General features: G+C 35.6%; 1 protein-coding gene and 1 pseudogene across 1 annotated transcript in view; one reads left to right on the top strand and one right to left on the bottom strand.

Moving 5' to 3' along the window:
- The window catches only part of TMEFF2 (transmembrane protein with EGF like and two follistatin like domains 2), a 230,449-nt gene that overhangs the window by 57,332 nt on the left and 154,395 nt on the right, over nucleotides 1–18,722 (top strand). The gene's annotated exons all lie outside the window — the stretch shown is intronic.
- On the bottom strand, nucleotides 1,334–2,108 carry LOC119056867 (nucleophosmin-like; annotated as a pseudogene).

The raw sequence follows: 18,722 nt of genomic DNA, 5'->3' as shown, positions 1-18,722 counted from the left end.
ACATTTAAAAAACTTTGTAGTGACCATATATATGAATAGGTAAGAAATACCAGATATTTTAGCCTCTTGGTCCTATTCTTAAAGATTATTGCTTCTCTTTTGTATTTATATTTGTCTATATGTTCTTCTCTTCGTATTTTGCACATTTCATTTAAATGGGAACTCATTAGAAGAGAGCCCTAAGCAACCACACTGGTTTCCTTGGATACCATTCTCGTCAGTATCATCTGTGATTGTATTATCAGATTTTCAATTTTTATTCTCCACCTTCTTTAAGTTTTCTGGCCCTGGAACCCTTAGGGGGAATATGATAGCTGTTGCTTCTTAAATTGTTTTTTGATATAATTTCTTAAAAACTTGGGTATGCTTTAGTAGCCTTTTCTCAACTGCTAAAATGCCATGGATGCTTTCTCTAAAAGTTTCCATTATTTCTGATTCAGGGATAAATTATTCTTTGCTGGTAAAAATGAAATCAGGAGTAGAAACTCCCTCGCTGTTTTATTTTTGACCTGAAGTCTGCTGTTTCAGCAAGACAGCATAATTTTCAGACACTTTTTATTAGAAGAAAGGGCTTTCTAGTAAGTGTCTAGGTGTTTGAATTTCCTGTAAGTTGCCTCTTTTAACACCAATGTGATTTGTGTAATACAAATTCATGTCATAATTACTTATCAGAAATGTGAATCCTGAACCTCAGCCAGACCTGTGGTATCAGAAACTCTGGAGGTGGGTTTCAGCAATCTGTGTTTCAGTAAGCCCTTGAGGTGATTCTCCTGACACTAAAGTTTGAAAACAACTCTTGTGAAGCAACTCCCATATCTTCTGGCTGGACAGCAATGCAGAATATTATCCTTTAGCCACTTATGTTGGCTCAGATACTGGCTGTTAACATTACAGATTTGTTAGCAAATGTACATCCTCTTACCAGATAGTAGAATGTGCCTGCATTTACTCTTTTTTCTAGCTCCATTTCTTTCTTTCTTCCTTCCTTCTTTCCTTTCTTCCTCCCTCCCTTCCTTCTTTTCTTCCATTCTTTTTTATTATTTACTCCCATTTTTATGAGCAGCTAGGGAGATACAAAGGTGTTTTAAAATGTGTTCAAAGAAGTGAGGCAATGCACATCTAGAAAGCAAAGTATTAGGTTCACTAAGTCACAGAAAGTCAAAAGAAAAAGGTTTTAGGAGTTGAAGAGTAAAATCTCTTCCACCTGGAAGGGGCCATAGGTGGGTAGCAAATCAGGAAAGGGGACAGAGGTTAAAATAGAAGATTTCAGTCTTGATTGTTAATAGTGCTCAGTACAGACTTGGTCTCATTTCCTCTTCTCCCATTTTTGGGCTTAGTTTCCCAGTAGCTTCCAGGATTTGCAATGTGCTTTTTCTATACTTACTTGAATTTTTTTGCTTTAATGTCTTGTACAGAACTAGGGCCACTTTGTGTTTTAGGAATTTTTTCCTGGGCTTTTTTTTTAAGGATTCTCAACCTTTTGATCTTGGTGTTGACAGTTTTAAGTCTTTTTCCTTTTGGGTTTGACTTTTGTAAATATTTTGTCTGGAATATCTCCTACAGATTTCTTTACTGGGACTTTTTCTTTAGATTTCTCATCATCAAAATCATCATCATCGACATCATCATCATATTCATCAGCAGCAAGTTTTGCTTTCTTCTGGTGGAACTTTGCTACCAGGGACAGAATGCTTTCCAGATATACTTAAGAGTTTCACATCCTCCTCCTCCTCATCTTTGGGCTCTGCATCTTCCCTCACAGCTACTAAGTGCTGTCCACTAATATTCGTGGGCCCTGAGCCACATTGAACTCTACGATCACAGGTGGTGTTATTTCAAAGCCCCAAGTGAAACCATAGGCTATAAAGGCATTTTCAAAGTTGCCAGTGTTACTTTAATTAGACTCCCTTCAAATTCATTGCCTCTGCTTCAACAATGTGCAATTCATTCTTTGCACCACCCTTAAACTAACTATTCTTACAGACAACTGGTGCTTATTTCATCATTATCCATCTTAAAGTATTACTATTTGTGGCCCTTTAGTTCACAACTGAAAAGATGGTCTGGGGCCTGAGTGGGCTCATGTCCCTGTCCATCGAATCTTCCATGGGGTGGTGGCATGCACTTAGGTAGGATAGAAAGCAGACAGAGATACATACACAACTACTGTTCCAAGAGCAGATGTGCAGGATGGAATTGCACCAGGGAAAATGGACTTGTCTCTTTTGACCAAGAAGTCTTCTATACCACAGACAGTTGTATCCTAATAAATATTCTGATGCCTATACGATAATTAAGTTTCTAATGTTAAATTGCTGGTGTTTTCAAAAGTATGTTAGCCATCAGGATCAGGGTAGTCTGACTCATTCAGGATTGTTTCCTCCTGAGATCTGTTGCTCTTGCTTGGACCGTTACAAAGCTTTTATGCCTGCTCTCTTGTCTCCCAGAGTCCCTTCACTCTGCTCTCTTTGTCTGTGAATCAGTCTAAAACACAGCTCTCACTTCGTCATTTCCTCATTGGAAGTTCTTCATTCATTTCGAACTCCTCAGACTGGCAGTTGAGATACTCAATGATACCACTTAAGCTACCCCCTTCAGAATTTAATTTTACGATGCCCCTCTTTAGGGTCCACACTGTATTTCAATAGGACTGAGCATTGTTCCTGAGTCAGTCTTGGCCCCAGGCCTTTGTTCATGATCTGCCTTTCTCTTGACATGCCGTTTACCTGCATTTCCTATTGTAAGCCTTACTTCACAGCTCTGGGTTACCCCTCTGTTATGAATTCCTCTATATGTAACCTGTGTAGGTGCCATATCTTCTTCCCTTTCTGGTGAACTGAAAGAGAACATAAAATGTTTACTTTATGTTTCTCATTACATACTACTGTGTAAATACATGGTTGGGAATTTACCATATACCTCTCTTAAGAAGGGATGCTTCTTCCTTAACGGTATTTGTGTAATTGAACTAAATAACACACTACAATAATTCATTATTTCTTTTATGCATTCTTCTCTTTTATTTATCTTCTAAAATTTTCTCAAATTAAATAGTTAATTACAAAATGTCGAAACAAGGATGCAGACTTTTGCTTCCAAATGATTCAAACTTAGTGATTCAATACAATAATGCATTACCTGTTTGATGACTCTCGTATATAATTTTTATAAGTTTGAAGTTAATTTGCTATTTTTGAATGATTTGTCTCTAAATGGAAACAGGTGGAAAATATCGATTTAAAAAACCTGGTGTTAAAAAGTGAAAGAAATACGTGTATGAGTATATGCGCGTGAGAGAGAAATGCGGTGGAGAGAGAAGGGAGAAAGGGAGGGAGAGAAAGAAAACAAAGAGAGAGTTCGTGAAGAATGAGGTGGCCATGGAGGCCTTCAGTCTTTTTCCTCTGGTCAGTAATACCACTATCACACACTCAATTTAAGTGGAAATGTAACCTGTTGAATATAAGAAAATTATTGTATTCCACATTTACATACAGGTGGTAGACAAATTATAAAACTTATTATTTTAAAAAGATAGCATACATTTGGACACTATAGTGTAGAGTTGAGAGGTTTTATGAATAAAAAGCAAAAGATAAGAAAGCCAACTTCATGAAAGTAGGCAAAAAGGTTTAGCAATTAACTTTAGAATGAAGTATTTTTTCCTTTCTTACTGTGATCAACTCATATTTAAATCTTTAAATGGAAAATTACTTGTATTTAACCTTTTATGATTCAGAGAGCCATTTAATTGTAATTATAGCTAATCCAATTAAAGATGGATTATAATAACTACTGACTTAATAGGTCATGAAACACTGAGTTTAATTAGTATATTCCTATTTATTTTGAAAAAAATTTTAAATGCTCTTCTTAAAATACGTGAAAACCCTCTAAAAGATTAAACTTAAAATTGTGGAGTTTGCATTGTTTTAAAACTAACAAATAAACAAAAAAATCCAAGAAAGAATGGTATCACATGATATTCAGAGAAAAATTTGAGTTCAATGTTTATATTTATTGAATTTAAATTATTTAATGTTTTTTTCTCTTTTCCCAGACAAATTAAAATGATTCATATATACACCGAAATACTAATAAAAAGTGGTAATAATAATAATATTAATGTCCCTGGCTGGTGTGGCTCAGTGGATTGAGTGCCAGCCTGCAAACCAAAGGGTCGTCAGTTCGATTCCCAGCAGGCACGCAAGCCTGGGTTGCAGGCCAGGCCCCTAGTAGGGGGCACATGAAAGGCAACCACACATTGATGTTTCTCTCCCTATATTTCTCCCTTTCCTCCCCTCAGTCTAAAAATAAATAAGTAAAATCTCTTAAAAATAGTATTAATGGATGAAAAAAGTATTACTTTTAAGATTACACATCTCAATGCAATACAAGTGAAGTCACCTATAAATATGTTGTATCTGTTGCATATTTAGAGAAAACCATGCAGTTTCCAACTGACCTATGTTAACATCAGATGTAATATTTTAATGTTAGTGTAGTTTTTTAAGAACTATGAAAACAAATATAAATAAAGGAGATCTTTCTCTTAAAAAACAAATGACTATGGCTATGGTAAATAATTACAGAACTAAAATTAAAGGTCTACTTTAATTTGTGCATGATATAGATTATACAGTCTTTCCAGCTATACCTATAAGCATATTAAAAAGGTCTACATTCCCACAAATGAGCACATGAAGATCAAGTCCTCAGGCTGAGCAATTCTAGAGCAATATAGGTAACTTATTTTTTAAGATATTATTTATTTATTTATTAGAGAGGGGGGAAGGGAGGAAGAAAGAGAGGGAGAGAAACATGGTTGTGCAAGAGAAATATCCATTGCTTGCCTCTCATACGCCCCCACCTGGGCACCAGCCCCACAACCCAGGCATGTGCCTTGACCAGGAATTGAACCAATGAACTTTCAGTCTTCAGGATGATGCCCAACCCACTGAACTACACCAGTCGGGGCTTTAGGCAAATTTTTAATTATATATATCACACTTCTTTAATTCTATGGGACAACATTTTCATATTTTAACAATTTTGAAATCATGATGCCTCTTAATAGTGAAATGTAAGAACAAATGTGAGGTCTTCAAAGTCTTGCATGGGGAACTTTTCAAAGTGACAAGAACTAAAATATTAAAATATTTTCCTCTAAAAGTGTACTTTCTCCTTGGATAACAACCCAAGAACCACCTATTGCATGGCCAAAAGGATACTACTATTATCTTAGGATAATATTATTTCTTGACATATTTTTTAATATTCTGGTAAAAGGTATCAGGATATTTCATTTTCTTCTCTTACAAATTATCCTCTGGGCTATATTTTCAAGATGACTAGAGGTACCCTAATAAGAGAATTGGCATCCAAAAAAACCCCAAAACAACAAACAGTCAATCTAGAATATACTATTAGGGAACTATCGAGGTGCCAATTCTAAGGCCTGAATGAAGATCCCTGGACTCCTTGTGGTTTATTCAGCCTTGACCCTTAGGTACATAGCAATATAAACTGGCATCAGAGCTAAAATACCTAATTTAGGAGCCCCAGGCCAGAACAGGTTAAGATTGCTCTGTGCTCAATACACACATATGGGGCATCCAGGAACGTCCCAGAGGAAATCTGTGGCTATTGAAACATATATTACGGCAATACATATCAGATTCAGATTCACAAATCACCCAGCATGCATCATCTGATGCACACTGGAGAGTTCCGCTACCTCCGGGGAGAAGCCCAAATGTGCGGCTGCGGCCTTGGAAGGAAAATGCATTTTCTGTGAGCAGCAACCTCCTATGACAAAATTGCTTTCTCCTTTAGCATCTGGAAGCTGCCAAGCAACCCATAATCAAGGTTTTCTTAATGTTTTAAATAGGCCTATTATCAGAGTTGCATCTCTCTGAAAGCTTCAGACTTCATTACACTACTAGAAAAAAAAATTAGCGTGTTATACCTGATAAGCTTCTGGCATACTCAAAATCTTGCAGCCTTACTAATGCTGACTACTGAGCACTTTCTGTCTTATTAAAAGTGAGTTGCACAGAATTAAAATATATGCTGTTGGTCTACCTTTTCCCTGAGATAAGGCAACAACAGTTAACTCGTTTGGAAGTTAATTTTCTATCTGCAAATTCAAGTACTTTTGGCATATCCTTTCTCATACCAGAATATTATCTGATTGGACAAGAATTTATAAAGAAAAACCAATTTGGGCATGTTTACAGTAGGAGGTGAATTAAAAGTAAATTTGAAAATTAAAGTGATTTATTAGAATATTTTTAGTAATCTTAAGTTAAACTAAGCATATTATATTATGCTAATGCTGCTTGCTACTTCATATGTCAGTTCTTAAGTATTTCTTAAATTGAGTGGTTTAGAAAGATGAAAAATATATGTATAGACATTGAATAAAAATAGTATTTTTAGCTTTTTGAAACGAGGCTTATACAAATTGGCAAATTAAAGAAATCATTTGTGACCGATGCAGTTTATTGGGACTTTAATTAATGTGAAAAGCTAAACTTATATAAAAGACTGAAAGTTGCAATGATCTGAAATTCAAGGTTGCAGTGCCAGATCAAGGTTGGAAATGCAAATCATGTCACTATTCCCCTGTTCCTCACTGTGGAATCATGTAACTTTGCACTGGGAAATACTACAAAACAGCCCAGACCTGTGTATCTCGAAACTTTAAATCAGTGGCTTGCTGTAGAGTATGTACACATGACGTCATTGTTAAAGTCAAGATTAAAAGGATGTAAAAGTGTAAGTTCTGTTGGTTTTTTTTTAATAGTTTTCAGGATTTTTGTTAAGCTCAGGCTCACTATTAGGAGGAAGAATAACACACAAATATAAGAATATTGTTACTAAAAATGCCCCAAATACCTTGAATTGGTCTATTTAGAGCTTAAATTTAAAAGATTTGGTTTTTTGATTAATGTAAAGCTAATTAAAATTACAAAATTTTAGTGTTGCTTCATTTTTGACTTTAGACACAGTCAACTCTGCTCTTATCTTGCCTTAGCACAGTGTTTCAACATTTGCTCCAAATAATTGTTCCATGCCAGCAAGTCATTGGTTTCTCCAAAATAATTACAGGACTTCTAATCTAGTTTGAACAAACAAAAAACGGCATTGTTGTCTTCCCAAATGTTCCCCAAATGAACAACTTTTACATTTTGTATTTAGGAAAGAAAGGGGTAGGAGAGAAGGCGGAGGGGCAGCACTTATAGACAGAAGGAAAAATATTCTAACAATATTGAGAATTCACACAAATAATAGCTGTGAATTAGGTAGCTTGTGATATTTAATGAACCCTCTATAATGTACTGTACTGTTAGTCAATATGTGGCTTTCTATAAGCATTTACAAAATTATACCTTGATGACTAGCAAGGCCTGGTAAATTTTTCTCTTTCATTGCTGTTGGAGAATCATTTGCAAATGGTCCAATGCCATCCAGGTGCCATTAGTGCACCTGATTCTCCGAGATGGAGGGAGGAGTTGTCAGAAGCTTGGTGGAGGGAAGTCCTGTGATGCTGATCATCTCATTCATGGGTTTAGCATTCCAGCTGTCAGAGTATTCGCTATACAACATGTAACTAAATACAGTGGTGCTAAGTTATTTAGTAAAACAACAAAATTGAAAAACCCAAAACAGTAATTATCCCTAAATTTGTACAAATCAATTAAATAAATAAATAGGTCCAATAGAAAAATGAATGAATTAATTAATTGCCTAATGTGGAAAGAGGGAGCATTCTTCTAAAGCAACCAAAGCAAGTGTTTCTTTGAAGTCAGGAGGTAAGAGGACAGGTTTTCGAGTCTACCCAAGCTGGGTTTCAGGGCTGTGGAGAAGTGAGGAAGCCTCTCTCAACCTGTTTTCTACCGTGACAAGTGAGGAGAGGGCACCAAGGTCCTGAGTGTAAAATACCAAGTAATTTAGTGAGTGTGAGTTATTGTCTCTTCATACTACTAGCGACTGTGTCTTTTCCTTTATCTCTCGAATAATCAGCATGGCGTTATGTAGAGTACATCTAGCTGTACCTTAGAACCCCAAATACGCAGCCATGCCTTCAGTCTGGGCCTGGCAGTTTTAGCCACCACTGTTTATTGTCCCCATACAAATCCTGGTGCTTGTTTCCTGAAATATATCAGACAGTATTTTCATACCAGTAAGTGAATGTGTTTGAGATACCTGAATAATTTATAGGACTTTGTTACCCAAACTGTCATATAGACTTTGGAAAATGTATTCACAATTGGGAACATGTCCATAGAAAAGGAATGGTAAGTTATTCAGATTCTACTTTTTCCCCATCACCTAATTAATTAGCACAACACATTAAGGACTTATTTTATGTATAAAGTAATATTCAACTAGATGTGATGAATGAGCATAAAATACCTTTCAGAAAATGTATACAGATAACCTTACCTTTCTTTGTTTGGAGGGAGGGAGAGTATTGCTTCTTTTTCAAGTATTTGAATATTGGACTAAATTTTTTCCCATTTCCATCTGGATTTTGGTAGATATGCCCATATTTATTGGTATTTTTAAAACAAAACTGTAATTAAACTAACTTTCTCTAAAATATTTTACTTTTTCTCTTGACTGAAATGACATTTTAGCATACTTTAAATTTAAGGGTATTCTTGGTTATTTTAAAAATCAATCCTTTAAGAAGGTATCTATTAGAAACTAGATACAATATAAAATAGATTACAATACAAGAACATCCATGTTTCTATAGTAATTGTTTCAAAAATTATGAAGTATATTTTCCTATTGTAGCTGTGGAGGATATATTTTTTAATTCATAGATGGATTTTCCTTGTTATATATTAGTTTGAAAATGTCTTTATCTATTTTACTTAGTTGCCTGTCTCCTCTCTCCCACCTACATTTTAAGATCTGACTTCTAGTTTAAAATAATATTCAGTTAGACTGAAAACAAGGAGGGGATGTTTTCAAACCTTCAAGACATTGATTTACAAACATTTATCCTTCCAAATGAGAAAACTTAAAAAAAAATAGTTCTGTGCTATGCAGTTTCATTCAAGTGTTTGTGATCAGGAAGGATAATGAATGATGCCTTCATCATATGCTTTCCCAGTTAATTAATGTCTCTTTTATGAGAAGTTAGGTACAACAGCTCTCCAGAGGATATAAGTCCAATATCCTAGCCAATGAGAAGAGTTCATTCTTGACATATAAGTAAGAAATATTAATAAAATATTAATAAAATAAAAAAACAGTGCTATTTGCAAGAAGCAAAACAGGTCTGGAGTGATTAATATCTACTTTTCCAAATGGATGTGCTTGTTGGACAGAGGGCGGATAATGAGAAATAAGGAGGCACCCATGACTCGTAACAAAGTTTGACATACCAGAAGAATACATCTGTGTTTCTTCTTAGTTTTAGGATCAATATGACTCTTCTGTCCTCACACATTTAAATTCCATTTGCTGGGCATCAGCTAAGAAACCCATTTTCTAACTGACTATCTGTGTCACCTGAAAATTTGTTTGTGTTCAGCCTGCTTCTCTGTGGTTAGCTGGACAAATCTGAAATACATCTGCTCTTACCCATCCAAAAGATCATGATAGTTTCACAACTGTGTAGGGGATCCAGAAATTATTCTCAAAAGTCTTCATTTGACCCAGAGAAGGGGCAAAGCGTCTAGACCCACAGGAGAAAGTGCGGTGTTCATCACTTCAGCCAGCCCTTGTCGGATGACCCACAGAGCCCCATCAGAAGGTCTCCAACAGGGAAAAGCTTGACTGCATTCTTGGGTTAAGGAAAGGTGATGCACTTTATAACTGCTGAGACAGGGGAGATGAGAAAAAGATGGATAAATCAGTTCCAATGAAGCCATAAAAAGAAAAGAGTGTGGTGCTTGCCGCCGTGGTCCTATACCCCACACCCCTCCAATTTGCAGGGTAGACATTCATTTTCATAATGATTGCATCCGTGCATGTTTATCTTAAAGTGGTGGAAGTCAGGTGATTAAATTCGAATGCTGCTGGTGAGATTTATAACCCAGAGGCAGTGTAGGCTCAGAGTGCTTCAGTTAGGAAAGAGTGAAAGGTACATTTAGAGGAGCGGCTGATCTGTTTTTGGCAGGCAGAGTGCCGCTGGAGTAACAATTTGCAGTAGTTTTACACCCCTGTCAGTGCCAGTTGGCAAACTAATGGATATGATGGAATAAAAGAACAAAATGTCACAACAGAAAGGAATGACTTGAAAATTCAAACATTTTCTTATTTCTCATCATCCTTCTGAATCAAAATTAAATCAGTCTACAAATGAACCAACTCAGTATGGAATAAAAGGCAGCTATCTGCACAATTTGTTTCCAAGTAGGAAAATCAATTAACATTCTTTTGACCATTAGCTTGTTCCAAACATCATCATGTTTTGTAATAACTCAGAGAACTAGTTTATAAACAGGAATACTGATTTTAAGAGAATAAGTCTTAGTTGAGAATAGCAATTGATACAGACGTCGAAACCTTACATTAAGGATTCCCTTGTAGTGGTGTTGTAGAAAATCAGTACCAAGGTAGCAAGGTCAATTTTAAACTATTATTTTCTAATAGCAGTTATAATACATCTCCCAGTTGTTCTCCATATACTGATCAAGTGGCTTCACTATGTAATTTGTGCCTGTCATTACACTACACTAGGGAAACCAATTCTGTGCACACATGGCAAGTCGTGCTTTTAAACTTCAGAGATTAATAAGTGTTGTTGATATCCCAGGATTCACTCAATTTTAATTTTTTAAACCCTGAGAAGCTACTTCAATTTTTGACTCTGGAAAAACACTGTAAGTTTATCAAAACAAATAGGAAAAAATCAAATTAACACATCCCATCAGAAGTTCAGCACAAGGTAAATAAATGTGAGATTTAGATGCTGCCAGATGACACAAATATCGCCTTAGTAAATACACTAAAGAACAAATCTTCAGAGGAGCTTCAAGACACCAGCCATAGCACATCAAGAATGAACTACAAGTAATTTGCCAAAGGTTGAAGTGTGTTATAATTTTACAGTGAGCTATGTGGTGGCTTACTCATTTTCCCCCCATTTGATATAAAAAAGAAGTTGTTTCAACATTCACATGGAATAATAGATGAATAGCTTTATCTGATACATGGCTGCTATAAAGCTCAGAGTCCAATTTGTGTGCCTAGTTATTGCATATCATCTTAAAATAATATGCAGTACATTGCTTATTTCATCTCTAGATTCCAGTCTGATTGTTATATCCTCACTTTACATTTTTGCCATTCTGCTATATTTTTCCTGCATTTATAAATGATTGAATTACATTGAATAAGACAAGTATAAAGTTTTATCAACCTATTGCTGTCTGGTAGTATTCTTTTAAAAGGCATAGAAATTAAAGTATAGTTTCGTTTCTATGCAGTGTTTATATGTATATTCATTCTGTGAAGGTTATCTAAATTAGTCTTTGGACCAAGCAGCTGCATATAGTTAATTTCATAAATACGGTTGATTTCATTGCCTATTGAGCACTACAGAAGCCATGCATTACAGATGCACACAGTTAATTTCATAAATACAGTTGATTTCATTGCCTATTGAGCACTACTGAAGCCCTACATTGCAGCACCATGAACTGGATTTAAAAAGACTATAAAAATCATAGTCTTTGGCAGGCCTAAGCCACTCAGAAAGGAGAAACGACTACCCCATTCTTAAGAGAATACACAGAACTTACCATCTGACTTTTTTCCTGAAACCTTAAAATAAAGCTCCTACATTGGCAGAATCTAAATTCCTCTGACATCAGTTTTTGCAGCATGGAGGTTAGCTATTATACGCCAAAATATTTCTCTTGTATATTTCCTGTTGGAATGAGTCCTGTTACTAAGTCCTTTTTTTAGCACTAAGGAAATCAAATTCTGTTTTTGCTTTTTCACTGGAGAATACAGGGGTGTGCGTGGAATGGAGCCAGGTTTTATTATGGCTGCCTGGTACATATTTTGTAGAGAAGAGAGCTGTTGCCTCTTCCCTCTCCTTACCCAGCATTTCCACACAATTTGCATGTTTACCTGTTGAATGTTCTTAAAAATTTTATTATCATTATCACTGCTGATTGTAGGTTCTCAGCATTTCTCTCCTGAACAAGCTCTCTCAACAACTGTCCCCTATCCTCATTTTTTCTTATATGGAGTCCATACTCTCCATACTCACAGCTTTATCTTTGAAATTCCAAAATTGAATTGTGTTACTTCTCTGCTTAAAATGTCAATAACATTGAATTTTCGGCCAGAAGAGGAAGAGGGCTACAACCCTTACAGCTGGGGAGCATACTGCTATTCATGTGTGGTCTTGCACCCAGCAGTAGCACCACCGATCTTGTTAGAGATGCAGAACGAAGGCCCCCGGTAGCTCAATCAGAAAGAAGTTGCACTTTGTCCAACAGATTGTTCAGGTGATCTCCCTGCACATCAAAGCTTGTGAAGCCCTGGTTCTAAAGGCCACCTCCTTCTAGCCCTATCCTTTATCTGCAGCCCTCCTTCCCCTGCTCCTTCCAACTTTGCTTTCACTGGCTCTCATTCTCTGGACACAGGATGAACTTCCCATGCCTCCAGCCCTATGTATACAAAGTGATCTCTTTATCCAGAATTTTCTTTGCTGAGATCTTGACCTAAGAAACTACTACAGGTGCTTTATGATCAAGAACAAGTATCTTCTTATCTGGTGTTTCTTTCCAAATTATGGCATTTGATAAATCACAGTTAGTTGTTTTTGTCATCTTTGTTCCTATAGCACATTCACATATTTATTTTTAGAACTCACTATATTATGTTGGAATTACCTGTCGACTAGATTTTTGCTTTACTAGACTGTGGTTAGTTCTCTGATACTTAGTAGAATTCAAATAACATGTAGGATCTTGAGAAATTGTTCCTCAAGAAAGCCATGAGTGAATGAATAGACACCATAAGGCCTCTCCACATCTTCTCAAGGCAAATAAAAAACAATAAATGTTACTGTGGGACAATTTAAGCAATTGTTTTTGGTATCCCTTAGAATAGGGATCCAAAACCTACAACACCAGGGCCAACTTGATCCCTCAGCACTGTGATTTCAACCAAGTTGGCCTTAGAAATTAGCCTTCACTGCAAAGTTAATACCACTGCTTAGTACATTCAGCTGAAAACAATAAGATAAATGGTGTTCCTATGTGAAACTTACACTACTGTAATTTTGAGAACAACTGATATTTGACTCACACATAATGTAAAGCTGCTTTAGATACTCCTGATAAAATCAAAGCAGGAAATAAGACCTGCATTCTCGCACAAATCTGCAGAAGATACATTTTTCTGAGTTCAAACTACAGTCCCACAGCACTCTTCAGATCTTAATGCAAGTGCAAAGAAAATTTGCATATTTCAAAATTCATTTGCTGTGCATTTGAAGAGCTTCCACCTAACCTTCATTTGGAAGTCATTAATCTAAAATTTAAAGACAAGCTAAACACAAATATCAAAATGATTAAGTAGAATTATAAATTACTTTTAAGCAATAAATATACTCAATTCAAACCATGTGCTCATGCATTTATATCAGTATTTGGCATTACCTACCTTGATGAAAAGACATATTCAAAGAAGTGATATATAAAACTGTATTGTAGCAGAACATTTGCAATTAATTTCGATGATAGCAAACATTACCTTTGGGCCTCAATTAGGCAAATATTATCCCCTCCCCAAAAAAAGAATTAGATTTTTTCACTAGTAGATCTGTACTACACAAAACTGTATTCAATTTTTATTATGTTCTCAATTTCATCAATAAAATAATTGTAGAAATCTAAATACTCTTTTGTCATATAAGTACCTACCCATTGTCTTTGATTTTTGCCTCTTGGCTCAAGATCCTAAACCATTTAGTCTGGCACCATACGGAAAAAGTTTGCTGACCTCTGCTCTAGAACCAGACACAGAAATTAAACATTCAGAAAATGAGTAGCATAGTTTATAAAGCTGGGCATAAAGTGTAGACATTTTCAACAGTTTAGAAAATACATTGTCACAGAGTATGTTTATATATCCCTAAATAACCTTGGCAAAATATATGAAGTAAAAATTTGTGTATGTTTAAATATATATTTGAATTATTTTCTGAGAATTTTCATCAACATTAAAGGCTATGAAAACTATAGGTGAAGCAAAAAATGGAAATAAAACATTACATCTGAACAACTCAGGTTTAGATCAGATTCACTTTGTAAACATTTTAAATCTACTGTATAAAGAAACCTACTCTTCAGGTAATTTATCTCTTTTAAGCAGTAAATTGTTATAAGTTTTTAAAAACTGAAAAGAGCCTTCACTTTTAGGTGTGCTGCATAAGCTCTTAGTTCCTGAAACCAACTACGTAATTATACTCAGTAAGTATCTCTTCATAGTTCACCATGCGCATCTCATCATACAGACGCATTCCCAAACACATGTTGAGGGCTCTTCAGAACTGGAGAAAGAGGAAAGGTGTTTTGTTTTACTTTGACATGCATATATCCCTTAAAGACAAAGCAATTTTCTGTGTTGAAACATCAATTCTCTTAGAGCTATTACAGAGGAGTAGTTATGTCTTTCCCTAAGCTTTGGCTACAAAGTGGTGGCCTGCTAGAAACACAGTCATCAAAGAACATGTTCAAAAACCGGCAGGCACTCGAGGACCGTTTGAAGAGGATAGAAGGCATCCTCTGGCACATACATCTGTTAGGATCTTTATTCTAAAATTCTTGGTACAAAACCTTCCATTTTGATGAGAACATCTTTGAGTTGACAAAATTGAGGTTGAAATGTTCAGAATGTTTAAAGTGTTGATCAAACAGAATAAAAACAAACTATTCTCAAGTAGATTAGTTTTATTCCAATTCTGTATTTTGACAATAGAAATCAAGAAACTTACATTTATTTAAACACTTTTAACTTATTATTTTTCTCTTTTCAATACTGCTTGTATCTCTGGCTTTCTTTAAATTAACTGCCATATCCCTCCATTTCAAGAATTTTCACTTTTGCTTAGTAGTTAACCTATTATGAGGAATTTAAATTTTTTGGCAAGTTTATGAAAGTATATGCCTATTTGATATTAAATAATTTTAAGTTTACTTACCATTATAGGTCTCAGAAATAAATTCTAAACAACTCTAGAAATAAAATATTATCATTCTAAATAACTATTGAGGCATAGACATTTGATCTCTTGCTTAAAAGATTTATAAGTGTTTATCAGCAATTGTAAGTAACATGCTACACTGAGATTTAGAATGTTTAAGAAACTCGATCAAGTGAGAATTCCTTCATTTGTTACATCATGGTACTAGCAATAGACTTAATTTATATTAAAAGATTTATAAGAAATCAGTCTCACAGATTCAGGCCAACTCCCAGCTAACACCTTTATTGAATATAATAAATCACATTTTTAATAAAGTCATGTAGCTATTTTGTCATTCTGTGCAGGTTGTTAATATCAGCAACCAAAAGTATACAATTATTTTCTTTATGGTTATACCCAATGACTGATATCAACATATAATATTCTATTGATAAAATGTAGTAACTGTGCTGTACAAGGTGCAACAAAAGTTGGTTTCCAGTTGTTCTTATGGATAAAATACAATAATTAATAAAAAGTAATATAATAATAAACTCCGTGTTTTGCATACTCACAACTGTAAGCCTACTTTTGTCCCACCCTGTGTAGTCATTGAACTGATTGATTCATTTATCTTCATTTGCTTACTGGATAGCATTCAGAATTCAATTAGGCAAGTCTTGCAATTTACTACTATATTAACTATGTTTATTAAATTAGCTAATGTATATCATTTTTTAATTTTTATTTTATTTATTCCAAATATATATTTAAGATTGAGGATTAAATATGATACTGATAAAGTACAATTATCTTCTACAAAAATAGGTAGTATTATGTGAATTTTATTTTCACATAGCAATGTAACTCTTGAATTAGGACTATATTCATGTTCTCCACATTCTAAGCTGTGTGTTTGATTTTTGTTCTGGAGGGTTTTTTTATGAAGAATATACCAAATTTAGTATTGATTAAGGTCTATCACACACACACACACACACACACACACACACACACACACACACACTCACTTTTCAGCCTTGATTCAATATTGTTTTCAGGCAGAAAAGTAATTCTAAGTAGAAGCACTATATCACTTTCTGTTGTAGAGAAATTAAGAACCAAACTTTGAAGTTGCTTGGACAGATCAAAGTTCAAATTCCTGCTCTACTGCTTGTCAGTGATGTGCTCTCTTCCAGACTTCAATTGCTGTAGTGTAATGGAGATGAAATGCAGATAAGAATCACAGGTGCCTCATTAGGAAGTTTGGAACAATAAAGCAAAGTGCCTGGAGTATATACCAACTACTCAACAACTCTTAGCTATTATTAGTGTCACCTACATTTGAGCAAATGTGTCACCTACATTTGAGCTTATATTAAAATCACTATTTTAGAGCTGGTATTATGTTTATAAGTTTATTATATTTTCAGAGATTAAATGTTTAGTTTTTATTTATTTTTCTTATTTAAATCATTTTCATTTTTTAATTGCAGTTGACATACATTATTATAGTAGTTTTAGGTATACACCCAAGTGATTAGATAGTGTATAACTTACTAAGTGACCACCCAGATAAATCTTGTACCTACCTGACACCATATGTAGTTATTAAAATATTGACTATATTCCATATGCTGCATTTTACATCTCCACGACTATTCTGTAACAACCAATTGATACTTCTTAATCTTTTCTCTTTTTTTCACTTATCCCTCAACCCCTCTTCCATCTGGCAACTTTCAAAATGTTCTCTTTATGAGTCTCTTTTTGTGCTGCTTATCCATTTATTTTATTTTTAGATTAAATTATTGGCAGATATGTATTTATTAACATGTTATTGTTTGTATCTTTGCTCTTTTTCTTCTTCTTCTTAAAGATCCTTTGACATTTCATATAATACTGGTTTGGTGGTAATGAACTAACTTTATTAGCCTTTTCTTTTCTGGGAAGCCCTTTTTCTGTCCTTCCAGTCTAAATGGTAGTTTTTATTGTAGGTCTGTGTTTTTTATCACTTTGAATATTTCTTGCTAGTCCCTTCTGTCCTGCAAAGTTTTTGTGGCATTCATCTTCTTTGGGAATCTCTATGCTTCCTAGATTTGCATGTCTATTTCCTTCATCAAATTAGAGAAGTTTTCATTATTTTTTCAAAAAGATTTCAAATTTCTTGCTCTTTCTCTTCTCCCAGCACCCCCAGGATGCAAATGTTGGTATACTTAAAGTTGTTCCAGTGGTTCCTTATACTATCCTTATTTTTTGGATGCTTTTTTCTCTTTGCTGTTCTGATCAGATGCTTTCTGTTGCCTTCACTTCCAAATCTTTAACTTTATCACCTGCTTCATCTACTCCACTGTTGATTCCTTGTATTGTATTCCTCATCAAAGCCAGTACTATCATTTCTGACGTGTCCTTTTTGATGCTATTGAGGTTCTCACTAAGTTTATTGAGTATCCTTATAACCAGTGTTTTGAACTATGCATCTAGTAGATTGCTTTCCTCCATTTTGTTGAGTTGTTTTTCTGGAGTTTTGTTCTGTTCTTTCATTTTTGATATGTTTTGCTTGTCTCCTCATTTTGGCAGCTTCTCTGTGTTTGTTTTCACATGTTATGTAGAGCCACTATGTCTCCAAGGCCTAGTAGAGTGGCCTAGTGTAGTAGATGTTTTTGTAGGGTCCAGTGGCACAGCCTCCACAATCACCCCTCCCTGGGCAGTCTAGGTGCACCTTGGTGTGGACTATGTACTCCCTCATCTTGCAGTTGAGCCTTGATTGCTATTATATGTCAATGGGAGGGATTTACCCCCAGGCCAATCTGCTCTAAGGAATGGTTGTGACCACTGACCACCAACTTCAAACCACCATGGACAATCAGCTGGGTAAGGGCCCACTCCAAAGAGCAGGACTTACTTCAGCAGGACTCTGATGCCCAATGAATCTTCCCCTTGAGTGTGATTTGTGAAGGTGGTTGGGTGGTGATGCTTTGATGCTATCTATTGCTCTCCACCAGGTGAACTGGCTCTCAGGCCTTCCAAGAGGTATGGGCCAAGGTCAGCTGCTGCTTCTGTTTTGCCCAGAGCCACCTGGCATGAGCTACAAAGTGATCTGTAGGTGACTGCTACTAGTGCTGGGCCTGAAGGTGCCCAGGAAAGGCTGAGCTGTAAACCAAGGTGGCTGCTGCTAGTGCCAGGGATGAAGCTACTTAGCAAGAGATATATGGCATGCTGAGGCCAGATACTGCTTCTTTGAGAAATTGTAGGAAAATCTGAAACATAAGCCAACCTAGGCCATTTGCATGGAACATTCACAGAAAACAGCTTTTTGGGGCCTGACATTTGGGTGGCGGAGGGCCTCAGAGAATCACCAGAGCGGGGAAAATAGTGTGAGCCATGTTGATGGAGTCTCATATATGGCTTCTGCCATCTGGCTCTGGGAGGAGAAGGCTCATCAAAGGAACAGTGGCCTCTGCCAGAACTTCTGTCCAGGAGAAAGCTGCCCTGATGCCAGATAATTCAGTTTCTCCCCTATGTCCCTGTTGCCTTTTTCTTGGGGTTCCTA

Source organism: Artibeus jamaicensis, unplaced genomic scaffold (assembly GCF_021234435.1).
Source record: "Artibeus jamaicensis isolate MK-2021 breed Jamaican fruit bat unplaced genomic scaffold, CSHL_Jam_final contig_391, whole genome shotgun sequence".
NCBI classification, from domain to species: Eukaryota; Metazoa; Chordata; class Mammalia; order Chiroptera; family Phyllostomidae; genus Artibeus; species Artibeus jamaicensis.
The sequence above is the reverse complement of the archived record's forward strand: the minus strand, read 5'-3'. Positions and strand labels throughout refer to the sequence as shown.